The sequence below is a fragment of the Carettochelys insculpta genome, chromosome 7, assembly GCF_033958435.1.
Source record: "Carettochelys insculpta isolate YL-2023 chromosome 7, ASM3395843v1, whole genome shotgun sequence".
In the NCBI taxonomy this organism is placed as follows: Eukaryota; Metazoa; Chordata; order Testudines; family Carettochelyidae; genus Carettochelys; species Carettochelys insculpta.
In genome coordinates, this window is record NC_134143.1 from 440,717 (window position 1) to 447,858 (window position 7,142).

General features: G+C 56.7%; 2 non-coding genes across 2 annotated transcripts; one reads left to right on the forward strand and one right to left on the reverse strand.

Moving 5' to 3' along the window:
• Window positions 1–2,763: 2,763 nt before the first annotated feature.
• On the forward strand, window positions 2,764–2,845 carry TRNAS-AGA (transfer RNA serine (anticodon AGA)). Its single transcript has one exon. It is a non-coding gene; the product is annotated as a tRNA-Ser (tRNA).
• Window positions 2,846–6,620: 3,775 nt separating this feature from the next.
• TRNAS-UGA (transfer RNA serine (anticodon UGA)) lies at window positions 6,621–6,702 on the reverse strand. Its single transcript has one exon. It is a non-coding gene; the product is annotated as a tRNA-Ser (tRNA).
• Between the last annotated feature and the right edge of the window lie 440 nt (window positions 6,703–7,142).

The following is a 7,142-nucleotide window of genomic DNA, read 5'->3' on the forward strand; positions in this document are numbered from 1 at the left end:
ACCAGGCAAGGGGGACCCTCAGAGACAGGGGAGAGGGACAGGGTGGGGTGGCTGGGACCTGGTGGCAGGAGGGGAAGGGGATGCATGGAGCACCCCACCACGCACACATGGACCCGTTCTCCCCAAACACCATTCAGGTCTTCTGGGCAATCAAAAACAACCTACTTTACTGGGTTGTCCGTGTCTGGCATCTGCAAGTCACCCTCATGGGGGCTGAGAAGCCGGACTTCCCCAAGTGCTTCAGAGCTCTCGATGAGACCCACATTGCTATCCAGGCCCCAGAATGCAGCACAGGCATCTTCATCAATTGCAAGGGGTACCATTTTGGGGTGCTCCAGACCTGCGTGGACACCAAGGGGCAATTTATGGCATTCTGTGTGGGTTTGTCTGGGTGAGCCCACAATGCAGGTATCTTCCAACTCATGGCTCTGCTGCAGCATGCACGAGAAGACATCCATCCCAACCTGGGAACTACCAAATGGGGACACCACTAGCCCCCCGATATAATGCCCAATGCCATTTACCCCTTGCATGAGTGGCTGAGTGGGCCCTACATGGCTGAAGGGCACGTTCAGGGCCCCCTCAGGATACTGGAGGCCATCCCACGCAATGTACCAGATGTGGTGGGTACATGCTGCTCCCTCCACAACACTGTGGAGGTAAAGCAAGAGCCGTTCATGCAGGGGTGGGTTTTGGGTCTGGCCACGGCTCCAAGCAGCTGGCTGCTTTCCCATGCTGTCAGGCACAGAGGGTCAGGGTGCAGGTCAGTAAGTTCCTCTGGGAGGCCTTTGTGCGGGGGACCATGTGACCCCCCAACATGCAGCCAGCACCACAACTCCCTTCCCACGCACCCACCTCTCACTATTAACGCCCCCCCCCGACACTCCCATACCCTCCTGGCCTCCGAATAGACACCAGGGACAGGGAGTGTTGAGAAAGAAAGTATTTCATGAAACTCTGGCAATGGATTCCAAACTGCATAAACAGAACTGTAAATGATTGACAAGAGGGATGGGGGACTATAGACAACGGGGTCCTGGGGGGGGCAGTGGGGGCAATGGAACTTAGAGGAGGTCTTGGAGAGGGGGTGGGGTAACAGAACTCAGAAAGGGCTCTGGGGAGCGGGTGGGAGGCCACAGTCCATATTCTCACAAGGGCTGGGATGGAGCTGGGACCATCAGGAGGTGGGGACAAGGAAGGGGTCCAGTGGGCTCAGGCTTGGGCTCACTGGGGGCTACAGGAAGGGAGGGAGGGGATGGGGGAAGGTTGTGGGGAGCAGGGCACCAATGTCAGGGACTGTGGGTGGAGGGGTGGGGGAACTGTGGGACACTGTGAGGGACATGTGGAGTGAGGAGCTGCAGGGGCTGTGGGAGGGACTGGTGATCGGGTGGGAGGCTGAGCCAGGCACGTGGTCACAGCCTGTGTGAGGGTGTCCAGGCTGCCTGCCACCCACCCCCAGGCTTCCTGCTCCATCACCAGCCTCTCCTGCGTGACAGCAGTCACGTCCTGCAGGGGGGTGGTGTGAGCAGTGACAGCAGCAGCTTCCTCCTCCCCACAGTGGTACCAGCACATGCCCCAGCACTGGCCCTATGTGGGCGCTCTTAGGGGTGCAGTTCCAGCCCCCTCGCCCTCTGGTGTGGGCCTTTCTGGCTTCTGTACAGGCCTTGTCTGGCCCCTGGATGGTGCAGCTCTGGAGACAGAAGGGGACCCAGGGAAAGGCTGTCAGTACCATGACCTGGCCCTGGGGGCTGTGTGCCCCCCTCCACCTTGTCCCCCCATCTGTCCGGGGTCCCTGAGGGATCTGTGTGGCTGGGGGGTCCCTGCATGGGTGGGACATATGCAGTGTAGCTCAGCCTCCCTCCCTGGGCATGCAGCCTGTGGTGCTGTCCACAGGGGCAGGTGCTGAGTGTTGCATGAGGCCCCCATTGAGGCTCAGGGAGCACAGCCATGTGGGGTGCATCCAGACTGGAGCTGGTGGCTGTGTGAGTGGGCCACTGCTGGCCTCCCCTCCCCTTGTGCCAGGCGTCCAACATGCACGAAACCGACCTTGGTGTCCCTAGAGGAACTCAAGGGAGGCTCAGGTGGAGGGGGCCCAGATGGAGACCTCTGAGGACACAGAGATGATGAGGGCCCCATTGCTGGAACCCCTGTCATGGCTCTGGGCTTCTGTTCCTGTGCCTGTTGGGGGGGAGCTGCCGCCTGATACAGGTCCTGACACCTCCTGCCGCCCCCTGGCAAGCGCCATCTGACCTGGTGGTTTGTAGGACATGGAGGGTCAGTGCTGCCTCCTTGGGTCCCAGGAGGCCGTTGAGCTCCTGGAAGTGGGGCAGGTAGCGGCCACTGCCCCTCGAGTGGCTGACGTCATCCTGGGCCTGGCAGTTGGCCTGCCACAGTTCCTTCACTTTCCTCCCCAGTAGTTCAGCTGTTCAGGTGGGGTGACCCTCGGAGCTCAGGCCAGAGAACAGGTGGCTGAAGGCTGCAGCATCCTGGCACCAGCCAGTCATGTGGAGCAGCAGCTCCTCATTCCCCAGAGTGTCAGAAGTCCTTAAACTCAGTCTCACTCCAGGAGGGGCCCTCGTCTGCGTCCCCTGGCTCGGCTCCTGACACACCTCAGACGGCTTGAAGGTAGCCGGGGCTGAAGAAAGGGGAGGGCAGCAAACCCCCCCAGCTGTCCGGCCGTGTTCCTGCCCAGCCTCGGCCCACCGAGCATTCACCAGGGTCTCTGGCCTGGGGGGGGGGGGTGGCGGCAAAGGTGATCTCACAGCTGTGATGGTCAAGTGGTTAAGGTATTGGATTAGAAATCCCATAGGGTTTCCCTGTGCAGGTTCAAATCCTGCTCACAGCGAGGGCTGTTTTAGCCACATCCTGGAACCAGGACACTACAGCAGCACAGGCCCTGAGACACTGCCCAGGGGCTGTCTGTGACCAGTGTGTGGAAGAGGCCAGGGGAGTCTATGCCTGGGGGAAATGCTGACCCTGGGGTGTGGTCACTGCTCTGGTTGCTGCTGGGCCCAGCCTGTCTCCTATGTCAGCCCAACAGTGCTACACTCACCTGTGTAATGCCCTGGCAAGGAGTGGGCAGCCCTGGTTCAGCTGCAGCCAGAGATAGGGCAGCTGCCTCTAAGGGAAGGGCCTGTTCCCAAGGCTGGCTCAGGGGCTCTGGTCTCTCCCAGCTCCTGAGCTGTGCAGTACACAGCTGGGAAAGGGACAGACACTTGCCCAAGGGGGAATGAATGTCACAATCTCCTCTCTGCCCCAACAGCAATAGACTGATCTACACAACCAGGCACAGGCCAGCGTCCCTTCCTATGGTTCTCCCACAGGTTGTGGGGACCAGCTCAGTGCAGGGCCAAAAAGGGGGCACAGCATAAAAACTGTCATCACCCCTGTTCTAGGGGCAGCCACCACAGCTGGGAGACCCCGGCTCCTCTGCTCTGTGGGGCAGAGTCAGTGATGCCCCTTTGCATACCCACAATGCATTGCGTGGTGTGTCCAGAGTCCCTCATCCACAAGCTGCCTTTGCTCCTGGAGCCTCTGGTTCTGGGGCTGAAATTCGTCTGGAAGCACCTCTGGGCAATTGTCTGCACAAAGGGGAGGCTTTGTGGGTTGTCTGTGTCATCACTGTGATGTGAGAAGAACTTGCTTTCCCCCCCTCCAGCTCCTTCAGCTGGTTTGGTATGTAATTTTCCCTGTAATTTTCTCTTCCTTGCTTGTGTAATTTTTGTTTGTTTGTTTCTTTTTTAAGCTGTCTATGCAAAGGGACATGTGAGAATTTTTTTCCAGTTTGTGGTTGATGTGTGTTAATATTTTCAGTTTTTTGTGTATTTTCTTGAATGTTGCTTGCTGTTTAACACCATTTTTTTCAAATGTACTTGCTGTGCTGTGTGGATTATGCTGTGATTTTGTTAAACTTTTTGCGTGTTGTATAATTTTTGGCTACGTCTACACGTGAAGCCTATTTCGAAGTAGCCTATTTCGATGTTGCAACATCAAAATAGGCTATTTCGATGAATAACATCTACACGTCCTCCAGGGCTGGCAACGTCGATGTTCAACATCGACGTTGCGCAGCACCACATCGAAATAGGTGCAGCGAGGGAACGTCTACATGCCACAGTAGCACACATTGAAATAAGGGTGCCAGGCACAGCTGCACACAGGGTCACAGGGCGGACTCAACAGCCAGCCGCTCCCTTAAAGGGCCCCTCCCAGACACACTTGCACTAAACAGCACAAGATACACAGAGCCGACAACGAGTTGCAGACCCTGTGCATGCAGCATGAATCCCCCGCTGCAGCAGCAGCAGACAGAAGCCCTGGGCTAACGGCTGCTGCACACGGTGACCATAGAGCCCCGCACGGGCTGGAGAGACAGCGTCTCTCAACCCCCCAGCTGATGGCTGCCATGGAGGACCCCACTATTTCGACGTTGCGGGACGCAGATCGTCTACACGGTCCCTACTTCGACGTTGAACGTCGAAATAGGGCGCTATTCCGATCCCCTCATGAGGTTAGCGACTTCAACGTCTCACCGCCTAACGTCGAAGGTAACTTCGAAATAGCGCCCGACGCGTGTAGCCGCAACGGGCGCCATTTCGATGTTAGTGCCGCTACTTCGAAGTCGCGTGCACGTGTAGACACAGCTTTCGCCTTTTTAAGCTGTGGGTCATTGTATTCTGGAGGAGCAGGGAGGATAGGTAGTAGGCTGAGGGCTCTATTTGCGTCAAAGGAGACACATTGTAAAAAGCTCGAGGGTTCTCTCTTTCCAGAAGAATGAGGCACTTTCTAGCACAGAGAACGTGTGTTATGTAGAAATGCAGCAAAAGACAGAACCATTTGCTTCCCACCTGAGGCAACTCCCCCAGCCTTTTCCAATGTGGGCTTCTTTAATATTGTACATTCCTCTAATGCTGCCCTGACTGCACTTGTATCGAGGGCCAAAAGGAAAAGCCCCCTTTACCAGCAGAAGTTGGATGAGCAGCAGGCTCTTAATGTGGCAGTGAAGGGCTCAAGTCCTTCTCTGGGCAGCTGGCTGTTAATTTGCTTTGTGCCCTGGAGCCCAACAAGTCCTGCCTACAGCTGGAGAAGTGGTCCACGCTCCAGACTGTGGGGTGATGCCCTAGAAAGGAAAGCTCACTAGAAAACTTCCCTAGCTGGCCGTGATTGTACAGTGGTTAGTACTCTCCACTGCGGCTGCAGAAACCTTGGTTCAAATCCAAGTCATGGCAGTGATAGCCCAGCACAGGGCTCTGCTACTGCTTTTATTTTCCCCAAAAAGGTGGTGAAGAACTGCAATGCGTTACCTGAAGAGGTGGTGAAATCTCCATCCCTGGAGGTTTTTAAGCCCTGGCTTGACAAAGCCCTGGCTGGGATGATTTAGTTGGGGTTGCTCCTGCTTTGGGGAGGAGGCTGCACTCAATGATCTCCTGAGGTCCCTTCCAGCCCCAGGATTCTGTGGTTCTAAGCCCATAGCCACAGGAATGGGCCTGGAAAGCATATTATCTGTCTGGTGGAAGCTTTGTGGGGACAGGTGCTGAGAAAGCCCCAGGCAGAGAGAGGGAGTCCTGGGAGACACAGGAGCTCCAGAGAAGCAATGAGGACACAGTCCATGCTGACAGATGAGGGTGAGAGGTGTCCAGAGGGCAATGCCAGCCAGCCCCAAAGGGTGAGGGGCAGGTGGGGAGGGCTGGAGCCATTGTTCAGGGCTTTGCTTCCTGCAGTCTGAGTTCAATGTCAGAGGCACCTCCTGGGGCTGCCTTACTGAGGCACAGCCCTAAAGCTCTCTGAGCTGCTTCCTTCTCCTGTCCTGCACGAGAGTGAGTGGGGTGACTGGCGCCTGGTGGAGCCAGGTCTTTGGCCCAGCCAGATGGAAGGGTTCAGGCGATCGGTTGGTGCACTGGAACTTGGCAGTGTGCCCAGAGCTCCCTGGAGTCCTGATGCTGGTGTGATCTTGTGAGCCTGCGGCGGCCCTCCCTGGAAATGCCGTGTCTCTCCTGCTGAAGGCTCTGGTGCAGAGAAGTGATTTAAACTCCCCACTCGCATGTACACAGGGCTCTTCTGACCCCAATAGGCCCCCTGCCGCCCACCCCTGCAGTGTGGGAAAGAAAAGTTTGTGACCAAGAGAAAACAAAGGAACAGGACGGGAGGTGTTACAAGGCAGGTCACAGACATACAAAGCCTTCAGAAGCCTTCTTCCACGCCGTGCTGGGGAGTTTGCAGGCCTGATATTCCCTCTACAACACACCCCCAGCTGGGGCGGGTCATTCAGTGCTTTTCTCAGAGCTCTGCTTGTCAAAAGGTGACCCCAGAGGGGAGGAGCAGGAACCTGGGAGAGGTGCAGCCTCCCTCTGACCTTCCTGGTGATATGTGGCTTGTGTTTCCTCTGTCCCAGCCACAAGCTGCCCAACATGTAACCTGGAAGCCTCAGGGTTATGTGCATGGGCATGGCCAAACCGACCTGCTGAGCCTTCAGCTGGGCCCAGCAGCAGCCAGAGCAGTGACCCAACCACAGTCTCCCCTGGCCTCTTCCACACACTGGTCACAGACAGCCCCTGGGCAGTGTCTCAGGGTGTGTGCTGCTGTATTGTCCTGGTTCCAGGATGTGGCTAAAACACAGCCGTCGCTGTGAGCAGGATTTGAACCTGCTCAGGAAAACCCTTTTGGATTTCAAGTCCAACACCTTAACCACTCGGCCATCACAACTCCAAGGCTATTTTTTCCGGAAGGCCAGAGACCCTGGTGAATGCTCGGTGGGGGAGAAGAAGGTTCACTGGCCCTGGGGCAACTTTTCACTTGATAGCTGTGTTTTGAGCACACTGCTGTACACCAGTGAAACATGGACTTTGCACTCAAAACAAGAGCAGCGGCTCAACACATTGCACATGCGCTGCCTTAGGCGCGTATTCGGTATCTCATGGCAGGACAAGGTCCCCAGTAGCGCAGTGCTTGAGAGGGCACCGCCTCCATGGTCACCCTTCTCAAACAGAGGCGTATGCGCTTGCTGGGACACGTCTCACGCATGACGGATGGCCGAATACCGAAGCACCTCCTCTTCGGCCAACTGGCGTCTGGGAAGAGGCCGAAAGGGCCACCTAAATTGCGCTACAAGGACACGTGCAAGTGTGACCTCAGTGCTCTCTCTA